The sequence below is a fragment of the Platalea leucorodia genome (assembly GCF_965183815.1).
Source record: "Platalea leucorodia genome assembly, chromosome: 4".
NCBI lineage: Eukaryota > Metazoa > Chordata > Aves > Pelecaniformes > Threskiornithidae > Platalea > Platalea leucorodia.
The window spans coordinates 30683397-30698362 of NC_138826.1; positions in this window are offsets into that span (position 1 = coordinate 30683397).

Consider the following 14966-nt stretch of genomic DNA (forward strand, 5'->3'; position numbering starts at 1 on the left):
CTCAGCTTGGTCATTTCGATTGACTGCTAAGTTGGGGGGGACACCCAACGTTCACACTGGAAAAATTTGGGTTCCCATCTCTCCTCTGCCCTAGTTTTCATTCATGTACTGATTTAAAATCACAGAGTGATCAGATATTTCTTATTATCACACTTTTTTATGCAGCTGTGTATTTATGTATACGTATAAACTTACATATATGGGATCCAATTAAAGTGCTTATTGAAAGCACCATCTCATAAGAATTAAACCTCTAAACAGTACTCTTACCTGCCTGTAAAAACAAGCAGTTGCTAGGCTAATTTCCGTGATCAAATTGATACCACTACTAGAGTGCAATTAATCTTTGCTCTATGAACTCGAATATGTATTATTTGATCTCTGCCTTATATTGTTGCTCTAGTCTCTTGTCTCAATAGACATGAGTTTCAGTACACTGGCGTTGCAGTGACCAGTGAAGGGACTCCTTTGTGTCACTGCAGCTCTTAAAGCTTTGTCATAAAAATTATTAATAATATGTTTTGTGAAAAGTAAAAAGTCCATCCACCTCATATATTGGACGCTTATGGCACACAATGAGAAAGTCAGTAGCTAAAGTTGTCTTATTTTTATGGTGGTGCTTCTGTTGCTGTGTCAAAGGTTATAAAGAATAAAACCCCTGGGTTTTAGGGAAAGCACACCCTAAGAGCTGTTCACTTTTGCTAACAATATTATTTACTCTATTAGAAAATAAAAAGTAGGCAAACCTACTTTCTCTTTTGTTTCCTACTCTTGCCAGGTAAGTCCCACTCACTACAACCAGCAGCAGAAGGAGAAAGAGAAAATTGTGAAACGTTCTGGCAAAACAGGAACAGATAACGTGTTCCTATACATTTTCAGGATATTATGGTGTGCCCTAGAAAAAAAGGAAAAGTCCAGCTGTGCTTCTGTCAGCCACAGAGGGGAATATCAGTTTACATACATTTGAACTCATCGCAGTCATTTCTATTATGAATCTAATTAATCTTTGCTTAGCTCAATCAGTACAAGTCAAAGCTTATTCTCCTCTTCTCTAACAGGTTAGTGCTGGGGTTGCTATGCCAGTCACTTATGCTTAAATGGGACTATTTGCAAGAGAAGACAAGCACGCTTTTCAGAAATGGAAGTGACTATTGGGACGGTGATGCTATAGCACTAAGCACCTGTTGGGTGCAACTTTCCCATCTGGAACAATCTCATTAACATTACCCAGCAGTTAAGATTGCAATGCAATTTGCTTCAGGTTTTGTGTGCAATACATAAAAATGTGATGCCAGCTCCTTGAAGGCACCGTGCAGCCGGTAGCTGACCTGTTTCCTTGTCCTTATTCGTCAGTGGGAGGGATTTGTCAGCAATACCTTCATAAACAGCTTGGAAATCTCTCATGATTTTATTTATTTATGCTGACCTAAATACAGGGCAATTGTAGAAATTTATGGACAAAGCACTTCAAGGGACATTATCAGCAAACTACCATGTGTATGGTTGGACATCCAATTACCAATGGGTCTCATCAAGTAGTCTTTATGCAAATGTGTGAATGCCACTAAATGGCCCTTGTGAGCTCAATAGAGTTTCCCTCAGTGAAAAATACTGTAAGCAGAAGTACTTAGATTTACCTTTACTACTGCAGTAAGCAGAAATCCAGATATTGTGTGTAATTAAATGGAGATAGCTAGGTTAGTGAAATGTGCAGATTATACTAGCAAGTGTTCAGGATATTTAAGGTGGGTTCTGCTATTCCATGTGACCTGGTAGGGCATGGCAGACATGTTTGGCTTCACAGAACAGCTTATGAAAAAGAAAAAAAAAAAACCAACCTATTTATAATCAAATCTATACAAATTTATTTCTGGAACTAACAGCTTTTGAGACAAACTCAAAACAGGTCAAGGCATTTGTACTTAAAAAATTCAATCCAGAACACCCAAAGTCTGCTTAATATTTGTACGAAGTTGTTTTTTCACGTTTCAGTAATTCAGTTTAATACGTCATTGACTTAGACCTCAAAAGATTCGCATCCAAGTCTTGGCCTTGAAACAACTTTCCTGCACAAACAATGAACCATGGGACAGGAAACTTGCCTTTTAAGCCACCCGTTCATGTAGAAGGCGGCATGTGATTGCCACCCAGAGGCTGTTTGACCTTTGTGAATTAAACTGTGCTTCCCTAGATTAGAAAACTCTGTGTCATAAATAGCAATGTCAGCCAAATGCTACATGCACTGTAGAGAATGATCCATCTTTTTCTCTCCTGCTTACTCAGTCAGTCCTGTGGGGAAGTTAAGTCCTGCTGCTGGCCAACTTGAATCTGGGCTATATCTAGAAGGGATTTCTCTATTGCTGCATTTCTAGTCTCAGCACTAGACTTGAAAGTAATGATCTTGGCACTTGTGTGGGGATAAACCCAAGGAATGGTGAAAAGAGTCTTAAAGAATCAACTGATGAAGTACTTTAGCATCTGGTCCACTTTGATTACATAGCCTTGTTTTTACAGACTCATGAGTGCTACTTGTTCTGTAAATTATAAACATTAAGACCAGTTTGTTTGGAGATCATGTTGCTTTAGTTTCTTCAAAACATCATCCAACCAGTATCATGAACATGTATTCTGGGAAAAGATACTGCAAAATTGCCATGGCATATCAATGTGAGTTATTTCCTTAAAAACACTGTCTAACCAAGAACTCCACAGGTATGGGGGAAATGTTTTCTGTTACTAAGAGATGGACTAAAATGAGGCCCGGAAAAGGATGACAGACAGATGCCTGATAGCAAGTGGAGTTTTAAAAAAGAGAATGGAATTACTCGCAAAATCGATAGAATCATTTAGGTCGTAAAGCATTGTAGGATTTAAGAGTCTGTGGATTTAGTTATTTAAATGAACATATACAGAACCAGAATAGACATATTAGCTCAAATGAGTGTCCTATCGAATCATAAATCCATAATACAGTAACCTGGGCCTACGCTGGATTCCAGTGTGTGCAATGCTGTGGTGGGATTGGAATAACCTGCCAGCAGAAATGCCTGCACCTAAGGCTGCTGGAGATGAAGGGCCTGGCTCCTTGCAGAACTGTCTTCTAACTCTCATTAACACAACTGTCGAGATATATGTTGGGGGGGCTGCAGAGGAGGAAAGACGTTAATGATTCAGAAGTTTAAAATTTGGGAGGGGAAAGTAATTAAATACTATAAATCGGGTATTTTTATAGCACAGGATTTCAGACAATGAACAGTAAACGAAAGTTTATTTCTCTTTACTTAATTTTTTAATTGGTCTCTTATCTAGCAACAGACAGTTGTAAATATACAGACACCCTCTGTTCCTACTTATTATGAAAATACAGCATTGAACCATAATCTATTTTTTTCTAGGAAAAATCTAATTTAATCCAGAACATTTTATCTCTTCACAAAGAAAAATACTTTTTTTTTTAATAGAAAAGGGAATCATTAATATAGATCATTAATACAGATCGAGTTTTGTGATGAAACTTTTCAAAACAAAGGAAAAATATTAACTAAATTTAAAGCAGCCTCCTGACATTATTTGTTGCTGAGAGATTATACACTTAACTAGTCTAGCCTGGGATACTGTACCTTGGTGTCTTACTTGCTGAGCGTGCTAATGCTGTTCACTACAACCGAAGGATCAGCTTTGACAAAATATGAATTCTTTCTGTCACTTACAATACATATAGTTGGTTGTGAGTGACTGACATTCCTACTCTGCTTCCTGACACAAAATTTTTATAAGCAAATCTGGTAGAATTTCCTGGTACTTGCAGCTTCCAAGTAATTCCCCTTATGAGATGACGGGTTGAGTTGCGGTGTAGACTTTCAGCATACAGGTCGGCAACTTCTGTTGGGCATATTCCTCAGCTTAAATTTCCAGCCTAATGTAAATAAAAACAATTCAATCACACTGCTTAAATAAGATAGGGTGAAATACGTTGTTCTATATAATTTCTTACAACCATTCAATTGAGAATCCCTAGTGTTTTGAAACAGAGACTAAAAATTTGGCGGGAGGCTAACCTACTATCACGGCTGTGCCTGCACTCGGCCTGATGACAAGGCTGAAAACCAACATCTTCCATATACTCAGTGGAGGCTTGTCAGAATTTGCTGAAGTCCCTGAGGATGTGTCCTTTCATGAGGGGCTGCCGGGGCTTTTTTGAATGTCCCTGTAAGTGCTGGTCCTGCCAGCCAGGGCTGCTCTTGGGGCAGGCACTGGAACAGAGAGGCAGCTGAGTGGCAGTGATGGTAATTGAGCCTTCTTGTGCAGCCAGATGGCAGGCAGTACGTGTTGGATGAGACAGCCCATCTGGATACAGGAAGAGCAGAAAACTGGTGTGCTTAGACTGGGAATGAGGCAATGGCACAGGGAAGCTGGGAGAGCTACAGGTTTAGGAGAAAACAAAACTTCTTTTCTGTCTTTCTTTTTTAATTTTGTTCCACATGAAGAATACACTCCTCTCCCTGCTATAAATTGCCCCATTAACTAAAGACATGCTTTTGATCTAAAAATACCCTCTCAGAGATGACCAATGTGTATCTGACCATAGTTCCATCTGATGAAATAGGTCTTTTTCCACTTGAAAAAAAAACCACAAAACCCTAAATAAAATAAACTCTTCTGGGTTTATGCACATGAGGCCATCTTTACTTTTATGATTGTCTAGTAAGGTTTTCATGGCAACGTACTTATTTCATTGCAACTGCACCCTTTTGCTCTGAACTGGCATTACGCTGACAAAATCATACTACCATGAACTGACAACGGAAGCAGCTTTTTATTTTTATTGTGGTATATGGGAAAGGGAAGGTGAAAAAGTTGCAACAAAATAGCCAGTAGTTTTGTGTTGTTTGCCTAAGGTAGTACAACAACAATGCAAGCCTGATGACATGTAAATAACAGTCGTCTTGAACAAGAGCAATTACATTGTACTCTCCTTCATTTGAACAGATCTAATGTTATGCCTGTAATTAGCAGTTTCTTGAAATGGCAGTGCATGTTTGCAATAAACATGCATTAATCAACCCTGCAGAATGATTTTTTTGGGCATTCATTTTTATAACTATTTCTGGGAGAAAGTCAGACTAGCTGGCTTTCTGTAGCCATAATTGTGAGGATATCTCGTGAGTAATGCCCGCATGCTTAACACTACTCAAAGAGCTAGAATGTCTCTGTTTCTGCTAAGATCCCCTTTATTTTATTCATTCAGATACAGCCTCATGGAAGCAGTGGATTTGAAGAAAAGGGTACACTGTTTCAGAGATCAGGGCATTTAAATCTGAGGTTTTCGTCTGACTGAATCTCCAGTTTGGGGAATTTGGACTCAGCAGAGTTGCCTGCTGGCTTACTGCCCAAAATACTGTGCTGGAGAGGCTGTTCCAGTTCCTCGCCTTGAATTGCTTCAGCTCTTTTTTCCAGTTTCTCATATAGTAGAGAAATATGCATATATGTTTATAAGTTCACAGATGACTTGAGAAATTTCTATTACCATCCTATTCAGACGAGACAGTTACTCTGTTCTGTTTTGGTGGCTTTTTCTGGAGCATCCATTTCATGCTATTCCTCCATGAGTTGAACTCAACAGTACCTGCCATCTTGTAGATAATACTTATCTTTTAAATCAGCATTAGTATTTTCACCTTCAGAGCCCCTAGAGCAAATGTGTGAGGAGGAGATTTTGAAGGACCTGATGAGCTATACCAGCTGGGTCTGCTCCTCCTCTTTATTTGTATTTTGCTGCTTCTTGACCTTCCCTGCCTTACTTGTGTAGCTGTCATTGCAATAGCTGATAATCTGTTCAATAGCATACAAAAAAAATTGCCTCAATCTTGACTGCTTATGATGCACCACAGCTATATAAAGGGAGAAAACACTGGAATATAACTGAGATTCAGTTAAAACTGAGGTAATTAAATTTAAGCATACATGTGTTGTTCTAGACTACTCCCTTTTTGTGGAGACATGAAGGCCCAACACTCAGGCTGAATCTGTGGGCCACGGCCATGTCATTTGCTTTAACATGACAAGCCTGACTTGGTCTAATGCTGTCGGCGTTCCCCACTATGTGACCAGTCAAATCCTTGAACGTTCCTTTGATTTATCTCTATATATTCAGGCATGATAGCACTAGAAATAGGTACCTGATGAGCGTATGATACTCTACAATAAGATCTATATATGCGGTGACTCTAGATGGAAGAGATAAGAGAAATCCATTTCCCATAAGAGAAGCATCCTAGACTTTTAGCATCCCTGCTGCCCTTGACAGAGATGAGGGGTGCCCAGTAAGTAGGGAAAGAGATTCTCCACAATAGCAAACAGTTTTTTTCTATGTGCTTTTGCTCTGTTACAATCAAGTGTAACTTGTTTTGCGTTTGATACAACACAGCTTGGGATTTTGAAGGTGGTGGTGTTTCCATCGCACACATGAGCTCTGCCCACCTCCTTTGCTGGCTGAAAAGGAGTCTTACTGTGAGAAAAAACGGAGCCTAGAGTGGCAAATGATGCATGAACTAACACATCCTTACATTCTGCTGTGCTTTCATTTGTGGTACAATACTCAGTTCATATACAGCCATCAAAACACATAAAAACCAGACAAAAACACTAGAAAGCACTGTAATTTTTTTCACTTCCTCTGCTAGTCTATACTTATCTCCACAAAACTTAAAAGCTATGTAATTATGCAATTTGAGAAGAAAATAATTAATCACATATATAATTCCAGCCACCAAAAATAGCAGTGTTTTTAAAACAACACTTTCACAGAACCATTTTATCAAAATACTGGTTTCATTGAATCTTACCTCTTTTACAACCTTAATTCAAAGTTGGGGTTTTGTGTCTGAAAACCATTGCAGATGAAGGGCTTTTGGGCAAAGAAACATGCTTAATCAACATTAACACATGTGATCGCATGTGACTACAGATGTGAAATAGGGTTTCAAGCCTACCTCAAGGTATTTTAAAGAGATGTTTTCATAGTGTGTTGCTCTGTCCCAGTAAACAAAGTGCATTTTAAAGTGTCTTCAGGAGAGCCATGAAAATCACGCGAGCTTTTAGAATTTTCTGTGTCCGTGACCATAATAATTCTAATAATGTTAAGGATGTTGTCTATTAGAACTGTGCATTAGCACTGAACTCATACTAAACAGCAGCCAAAGCTATGTACTTTCCTCTGACAAAATCATTTTTTATAAGGGCAGATTCTGTTACTCTACTCACGTCAGGGAAGTTCATTGTCCTTGAGAAAATTATGAGGAGGTAGAGTAGATGATAGGCTCTGAATTAATTTCTAAGTCAAATTTTGCCCAAATCTCACTTGTTTTTTTCTCCACAGTTCTGAGGTTTCTATATGTAAAAATATAAATGTTCGGATTATGAGGCCTCAAGGTTGGATTGAGACTACGATTTGACATGCAGCTACTCTATATTGCAGCAACATTTCCAGAGAACAAACCTGTGGGAGAAGTAATGCTGATCCTAGTGTAAAATTCAGATCCTTCCTAAGCCTCCATATGTGAGTTTTCTATAATTTTTGCATTCCTCTAAACCAGTTTTAATTCTAATACTGCTTTTCTCACACAGTGTGAAATTTGTATTGCTGGAATCAAATGACTTGGCGCCTGATAAATAAATTTAATAGCTTAGGAGACAGTATGCACCACTGATGTCACCTATGTTTCCAGACAGGCTTTTCAAGCTCTGATTGCAACCTCTTTTAATAGACTGATTTCAATTAAAAAGGAGCATGCTGTATTCCTAGTTTTGGTATGATTGGAATATGTGCGAGATTTCAGTGTGACTGTGAAGGTTTGATAAGCAAAACCTTCAACAAGTGCTGTGGATTGTTTTAGCTGGATTTCTTTGGGTTTTGCTTTAGCTTAGGGAGAAAAATAGCCTGCAAAAGTGATGGAGAGTGAAAGAGTTAATTTGAGACTCATGGAAAATGAGGTAGATAGCTGGGACTAGCTTGCTGGTATGTACATCTGAGGCTTGAAAATTAAGGTTCCAGCTGACTAGTCAAGTTACATATAGCTAAATAACCACTGCAGTGAAAACTTCACCTGTTGAAACTCTTTACTGCCACTGAAGCTGTAGAGAAATTTCAATTGTAAGGTAGTGAAGTTGCAATTAATTTGTAATTTAATTAATAAGAAAGTCTGAGATTCAAGAATTTCCAGTTACTACCTTGATGAGATTTTCTCTGGTGAACAGGTAAGAGGTTTCCATCCTTTATTGATGAGGATTTCCCCATCAGAACTCTCAAAAGTACAGCACTTAGGGACTACTTTGTGAAGGCAAGTGTTGGTTGCAGAAGCTATGTCTCATGAGGTCCTCGGTGGCTTGGAGTCATGTTACAGAATTTTCAGATCGAAGATCTACCTTGGCAATGAAGAGAACTGCTCCTGTATTCAAGTCCTGTTTAGAGGGAAACCTCCAAGGAAATGTATCTTCTGGGAAACTCCCATGCATGTTGATGGCATTATTCTAGATGGAGATCTTGATACTATCATGGAATTCAGTATTGGCCATAAGGTACAGACAAGTGTAGCTGGAAGGAATGCCATTCCTGGCATCAGTGAATGCCTAAGAGCTTTGACTTTGCACTGTAGTATTCTCTTATTCCTTTCTATATCACAATTACATATTTAGAGTGTATGAACAAAGTGATTGGGAAGCACTATTTCATGCAATTTTCTAATGGCAGAGGTTTTACATAGGGGGACAACAATGGGTGGGGAGTTCAGTAACAGAGAGCATTCTCAGAATTCATAGCAGAGAGGCATATTACAGAAAACTGAACATTGGCAAGTCTTTCTAAATCAAGGGGAACTGTCTTTTTTGTGGATCTTGAAATGTAGAGACAGTACTTTGTTTCTTGAACAGTAATACTTTTGAGTTTTCAATCTTTGATGTCAACTAAGAAGCCTTAGAAGAAATTATGTTACAGACTATTTTGGATAATGATATCAATGTTTCCTGTGAACAAACACTGGTAATTGTTTAAAGCATTTTCACTTTAACTGCCGATACAAATGTGTGTATTCTGCTGACTACCCTTAGTACTGAGTTCCCCCTACTGAACTGATGTTCATTTTTTAATATTTTTTTACTAGACTTGAACTTTATTGATTTAATTTTTCCTTCCCCAGGATCCTAAATGTTAATTTGGAATGAACTCTATTCAAAGCATGCATTTGAGAAGGGAGACGATCAATAGCAGAATTCCATTGCTAGAGAGACTCTCTGGCTACACCCAGAAACTTCTCACTTTTATGTCAATAGAAACCCTGTGAATTAACTTATTCTCCCTCCAGGAACATTCGTTAGTTTAACTGAGATCTTTAAAATCTCAGTTACTGCTGACCCAACAAATTTATACAATACATCTCTACCTGTGGCATTTCTATTTCCACAATGTTGCTCATGCAGTTTTGCAGAACAGTCTTTGTGTTGACTGACAATTCAGCAACGGCGCCTCTATGCTGCTGTATGGATGTGGTTCTCGAAATCTGTAGTTGATATATTCCATCATCTGCCGATTGTGTTAGGTAGCCTCATTAAGCTTAAGCAAAGATGAGAGTTAGTTCACTGAGATAATGGGTTAATGTTAACTTGGATCCTTTTCCAGTTGTCTGTAGTGTTGGGCATTCTCTGTCTGTCTGTCACACACATGCAGAGATTTGTAGAGAGAATATAGTGCTCTTAGCTGACAATAAACTGGATCTTCTCCATACAGTGCTGTGAAGATGTGTCAAATCTGTTCTGGAATGACACTTTCTGGAGGAACATTTCATTCGTAGTTTTAGTGATCTGCATTTGCTACAGTCTTGATTCTTTATCCTTATTTGTTGTACTTGCACAGTGGCACTTCATTCTCACTCTTTCTCAAATTCAAATCTTGGAAAAAGTTCTCCAACTCTTCTTCAGCTTAAATGCAGAGTCACACCTGTACTTCCTCCCACCCCCCCCTTGCCATTGATATTTCTCATGCCCACTTCTGTATCATCTTTGTTTTATTTGTCTACACTTTCTGCCTGTATCTACATGGCCCCATGCTCCACGTATGAAATAACCTTCCAGTTGATGCAAACCACAGTGTTCTTTAGGCAACATATAAAGCCTTTCTTAAAGCCATTAAACACTCAGCCTACAGCGGCCATATCCCATGCTGCTTTTTTGGTCTTTTAGGCTTTTATTTAAGATTTGCAGTGACACAGCAGGTGCTGCTCTTTCAGTACCTATTGCTTATAGGAAAAACATTGTGAATGCTTACAATACTATAGCAAAGAATTTGGGTTCCTTTGCTGAAATAGTCAAAGATGTGGATCTTCTATCAGTTTTAACATCAGTATTTTTCCAATGGGAACTGGATTTAGATAGTCTATACAGCTGTTTTTTTATTTCCTCTAAGTTATATGTAGACACAAAGACTCTTACAATCTCTTGGATACATATTTTAGTGCCATGAAATTCTTTAGCTGAGGTGAGCTCCTGGGAGGAAAGCAACAGACAACTAATTCGTGACCCTAAGTGGTAGTATGTCTGGGGAAACTAAAGACTAATTGAGCTAAGCCATCACTTGACTGTTTATTTTCGTAACCTAATTGTTCATTTCACAATGACTGTAGGCAATGTGATTAATATAAGCTGTGGGAGCAATCAAGCTGAAAGATGATGGTAATGGACTACATGAGGGTATTCTTGTTCTCCGTCCACTTATTTTGCTGTAGTTTTGAAAAGCTCTTCAGCTGAGCTGTGGGATGTCCTGAAATTACTTGGGTAGCCAGGAGGTATATCAAGGTCAATCTATCGAAAGGCATATTGCCATTGCTGGTAGTGTTTAAAGCAATAAAATACCTAAATAGATTTTGCTTTTTTGATGGTTTGTTCTTTGATTCTTTCATCTGTATCATCCTGTACCATCTTCAGACCTAAACAATCTATTAATGCCCACTTGCCATTTGCAGGTCAGGTCTCATTCTTCAGACAGGGAGACTCCTTCCCAGAAGACTCCTTCTCTCTTGCTTATTATTTCAGCTCTGTAATATATCAACCATGTCATTCAAGATCCATTACTGCTCCCTTTTCCCCTTTTCAAAAGGCATAAAAGCCCTTTGTCGTTGGCCTTATTTCCTGTATCTCTTTAAAGCAATGTGATGCTTTTCTGTATATGAACAAGGTGAGGCTGATTGAATGAGAAATTCTTTCATGTACTTGCCTGCATTAGACTTTTAAATTGCAGGGCAGAATTAAACTAGATATGCAGTGATGCTCTTATAAGATATTTAAAGTCCAGTTCTGCTGGCAGCTAGCCTACATAGTCACAGTATTAGATTGCTTCAGCAAACTGGAAAAGCATGACCTTGACATCTTTGCTTCTGTTAGTTTGAAATAAAGGTGGTACCAGTCATTTGCAAGTGGAAAAATACATTACAAAGCTACAAGGGATTAACACAGAGTGAATTTTGGAGCCTAGATGTGCTTGTTTCGGAGCAGGTGGACTTAAAAATCTCCAGAGGAAACGGCATTTTCTTTGATTGAGTTTCCTATTTGTGAGCATTGTATGCTGAGCAATTCTGCTTACAATCAGCTGAAAGATGCTTCACACGTTTATTTTTTAATTATTTTCTGCCTAAAAATAAGCCAAAGGCTGCATAAATATATTTAGGATGTGCTGCTCAAAATACAAAATGAGTGCAGAGCAATAAAGCTAGGCTCACTCACATTAAGATCAATAGCCCACATGCAGAAGAAGAAGAAAGCTGTATCATCATTAACTTATTTCATTTACACATATATAGCGACTGTGGAGTCTCACCCTGTTGCATCAGCACAAGCCGATACATAGATGTGCCTTGGCCACAATGAATAAATCCATGTCTCTAAAGCCCTTCCTTCCTTTTAAAGCCTTTTTACATACAGCTGAAATAAGTTCCTCATAGTGCAATGGATAAATGTGACCCCACACTTGGTCTTCACATTCTAATAATAGCCTGAAGTAGAATCCTAAATGATGTATGTGTTGTTTCTACTGCATTGTAGTTATTTTTCCAGGTTTGCCGTTTCTGTGACGCATTGATGCATACACCCAAAAGCATTGACCGAGGCTAAGTTTTCATAATTTTGTGTTCTAGGTGATAAATTTGCCTCGATGGGGCCTTCAATGCTTATTAATTGCATACACCATCAGGAAAGGAATGTCAAAGAAGACGCTATGAATTTCAGAGCAGCCAATAAATTAATTTCTACTGTTTTCTCACAGAACAGTTTATATGAGAAAGATCCAAATTCTTCACCCTTTACTCATGAAACTGTAGTAAAGTCCAATATTGCAAAATATCCTGTCATGAACCAGAAGCAGAGGATGTTGGTACATATTACTCAAATAAATTAAAAGGTGTCAGCATTGGTACCGCTGGTATAATTCTGCCAGTGGGATCGGAAACAGAGAGCCTTGTCTAAGTAAGGTCCCGCTGAAGAATATGAAATCACAATGATCTGAACACCATCACTGCAGGGTCTAGAGAAGAAAAGCAACCCAGCCTATTCTGTAAAGCAAAAGCTGATTCTTGAGAGCTTTTCTTGCATTTTTTGATGATGTCAAATAAAATAATAATGTTTTTTATTTGTACGGTAGCATTCATACCAAGACTTCTCTGAGCAGACTGCCAAAACCCTTGGCTAGAACAGCCTACGTGAGGCACAGACAGGCCAGTTTCTTGAAGCTGATCCTGCATCATTCTCTATCCTGACTTCTTGCAGATTTGCCCAAGAGAGAGGCAGTATCAGAATCCCTGGACTTTGCTAGTGTCCAGGCAGCATCACCAGTATTTGGGGTTACCACAGAAGAGCCAATCTAGAGTCACCTTAAGGTTGTTCTGCTTTGCTACCCTGGCCCTACTTCTGTTTCTTCTTTCTTTTGTTTCCACCAAAGATGAGATGAAGTTGAGTATGTTCTTTTTAGTGAAGTTAACATAGGCATGTCACAGCCGAAGAAAATCGTGAATGTGAGAAGAAATAGAATTGTTTTGAGCCACAAAAAAATGAAAACATTTACTACAAACAGCAAGACAAATACTGGCAAATACTGTCTGCTCATCAACATAGGAAATGTAACTGAAGTTTGAATGTACAGCAGCATTGCTCCTGCCCAAGGAGTAAAAAACAAAAGCAGGAAAAATGAGTTTTCTAATTTCTTGATTTTTTTTTATCCAAAAAAACTCCATGCTTACTTGTACGTATTTAGTGTTTTAAAATCAAGAGCTGTTGGTAAGAACTTAATCAGAGCGTGATGGAAAAGAGGAAACTGAACAAATGTGAAATTTGTCTGCCTCACATTGCTTTGGGGGCTTCCTCTATGGAATCTCCATCATATCTTAAAATGCAGTCTAGTTCCATCCCTACATCTGCAGTTGGATAGTGGATTAAATATTTCACAGTTGAATGGAAGAAGTCATTAGGTCCAGGCTGTGTTTCTGTTACTCTATATGTGCCACCAAGTTCGCTGTAATTAGTGGCCCTTGTACTCCAATTATATCACTAAGGAACTACACGTACACACGCTCACCTCTGCTATTAACTAGACAGGTCTACATGTGCATTATGTCAGAAAAGCTAGTGAAATATGCTCCTACAGCAACACTCAAATAGCTCATCCCTATTAACACTGACTTCTCTATAAACTGTGGCTTTAGTTTTAGGTATAATACAGATGGGCAGAAACAACTGGCTATTTTACATGCAGTGTTAACCCTGTAAAAACTTTATTTCCTTTTAGTTGTGCAAAGGTTGAAGGGTCCATGTTGACAGAGACCAAACCTAATCATGAAAGCTTTAAGGCACATCCTTTATCTTCAATGCTACTGCCTCCTTCTCTTTGCAGTGACCCTCATTGGGTCACTGTCATTTCTGTAAGTGTGGGGTGGTTTGTTTGGTTGGTTGGTTTGGGTTTGGGTTTTGGTTTGTTGAGTTTTTTTTTCATGAAGAGCTTTTTTGTGGCACTTACACATTTATTTTTGCTGCCTCATCACCTTGTGAGAGATAATTTGTGTGACTCCTCCTGAATTTTTATGTTCTGCTAGAAAAAGTCTTCCCTTCAAAGTCAGTAATTGAATACTTCTCTGGCACTGGTCTGTCTACTTGTCCTATTCCCCATCTGTCCTAGTCTGTCCTTGGTGTTTGCAGAATGGTCCCTGTACTCACCCTGTCTTTTTGTAGAACAGCATGTGAATTAGCATTTTACTGAGCAGCATACTCTCTGACCAATAGTAATAAAAACGTGTAGTAAGGCGCTCTACAGTAAAGGTGTTTGAATTCCTCTTTGTACAGACAACATAATCACTGCTGTTCGTGGGGCAGTGAGAAAGATGGACAGGCATACATTTACACTTATTATCTCCTGGGGTTTTAGGCTCTTAGTTTTGGAATTTCCTTAATGTTTCTTTTGGTAATCAACAGGTAGTGGCTTCATCTTTCTTCTTCAGTCTATCTCTTTTCGGTTTTACCACAAAATAATGCCATATGAATTATTTTGCAAGGTATAAAAGCTATAGATAGATGTATAAACATAAGAGACTAAGTGATTTGGATTAACCATCCCTAAACATAGCTGAAGTCTGTATGTCAGCATTTCAGAGCAACTCCCAATAAAGAACTGTTTAGTATCAGTGCAGTGTTACATGGGTTTCTACTCTATTGCAAAAGATTCTTTACTAAGAAGAAATTAACAGCTGGCCAAGATAACCAACAGGAAAGCCCCTAAGAAAGCCCAAGGCTTTTTATTATTATTATTATTATTATTATTTTAATTTATTAAATTAATTCATTCCAAAATTGCAGGGTTTCTTCTGGAAGAGATTGCAGGGAAAATCCAAAACACAAAGAGGAAAATTATAGAAGGAAGACTATCAGTTATGTGTACA